The sequence below is a fragment of the Crocodylus porosus genome, unplaced genomic scaffold (genome assembly GCF_001723895.1).
Source record: "Crocodylus porosus isolate Cpor-Errol unplaced genomic scaffold, CroPor_comp1, whole genome shotgun sequence".
In the NCBI taxonomy this organism is placed as follows: Eukaryota; Metazoa; Chordata; order Crocodylia; family Crocodylidae; genus Crocodylus; species Crocodylus porosus.
In genome coordinates, this window is record NW_017728918.1 from 33,656,654 (window position 1) to 33,658,300 (window position 1,647).

General features: G+C 52.2%; 1 protein-coding gene across 1 annotated transcript in view; it reads right to left on the bottom strand.

Moving 5' to 3' along the window:
- Window positions 1-1,647, bottom strand: part of SNTG2 (syntrophin gamma 2) — a 294,588-nt gene that overhangs the window by 103,626 nt on the left and 189,315 nt on the right. The gene's annotated exons all lie outside the window — the stretch shown is intronic.

The window sequence follows — 1,647 nt, forward strand, 5'->3', positions numbered from 1 at the left end:
GCCTTCCGGAAGTCCAGGAAGACTATATCCACTGCTACCCCTGCATCTAATGATCTGGTGATCTGATCGTAAAAAGCCACCAGGTTGGTCTGACAGGGCCTGCCACTAATGAACCCATGTTGGTTGCCTCTAAGCATGCAGTCCCCTGCTGACCCCTCCTGGATGTGTGCCAGCATAATTTTCTCGAACAGCTTGCCTAGGATCGAGGTAAGACTAAGCAGCCTATAGTTTCCCGGGTCCTCCTTCTTGCCTTTTTTGAAGATGGGAACCACGTTGGCCATCTTCCAGTCCTCTGGTACCTCACCAGAGCACCACGAGTGCTCATAAAGCTGTGCCAGGGGACTTGCAATGACCTCGGCCAGTTCCTTTAGAACTCTAGGGTGGAGATCATCCAGACTGGCTGACTTGAATACGTCCAACCCCTCCAGAAGCTCCCTAACTAAATCCTCTCTAACCTGTGGCCCAGGTGTGCCCATTTTGTTTGTCAAGTCTCCATCCTGTCCCCAGGCCCAGTTGTGTAACTTGTGACTCACACCTACCTCCACTATGTAACTTGGTTCCTGAATGAATGGGGATGAATGAGGGTGCTTGGGAGATAATGGCAGTAGGTCTAAAAATACCTCCCTGTGAATGACCAAACTACCAACACCAGTACCTGGACCAATGACCCAGCCCTTCGAACCACCCTCTGGAACAGGACTGACGTTGCCTGGACAGACCCCCCCACAGGAGATCAGAGATAGTCTGCCCCATAAAAAGGGGTAGTGAAGACTGACTCCTTGGGATGCCCCCTCCATCTGGGCCAGGACCATGCTACACCACCTATCCACCCAGAGGCCCTGCTGGTGACCCCCTCTGGACAACACCTACTTGACAAAGGCCCCTTTCCAGCCTGGATAGGTAGCTATCACCCCCCTCACCCCCTCTTCAACCAAGGACTTGGACTCTGCTTCTCTTCCCTACCTGGACTCCAACCCTTCCACTTAGTCTCTTTCTGCTGCTGCAATTGTGAGTGAGTGTGTGTGTGTGTGTGTGTGTGGGAACCAATAACTTCACGGGGCTGTGTAGCGTGTTGTCTGTTTAATAAACCTGTAATATGGACCCCTGCGTTGGATTTTGCTTTCCGATGGTTCAGCCCTGCTCCACTCTCTGCTCCTCGCTCCTCTAACTTCTGTGTCATTTCTCCCTTTCCTCCTTCTGGCTCACTGCCACCTCCAACACCTGTCCTGAGCTCTTCTCTGCCTTCAACCCCACTGTTTCTTTGCCACTGTCTTATCCCCACTACCTTTTCCTTTTCCCCTGAGCAACCAGGTTTCTGCCTCAGTTTCTTTCCTGGTTGTCTCCTTCTTGTCACCACTTATCTGCCCCCCCCTGCAATATCTTAGCTGTCTGTCTCAGTTTCCAGCCCCAAGCTCCCAGGTTTCTGTCTCTCTCTCTTTCCTGGCTGTCTCCTCCTTGCCCCCAGCCTTTTTTTTTTCCTGCCCCCCCCCCCACCGTCCCATGCACCAGTGACCTCAAGTAAACCTGGGGCCACTTGATCTTAAGTAAACCCAAGCCTCAGTTCCTCAGCTTTTCTCTAGTCCACCAGTTCTGGCAACTTTCACTCCCTACACTTTAATACACTCTCTCTCTCACCTTAACCTTCCC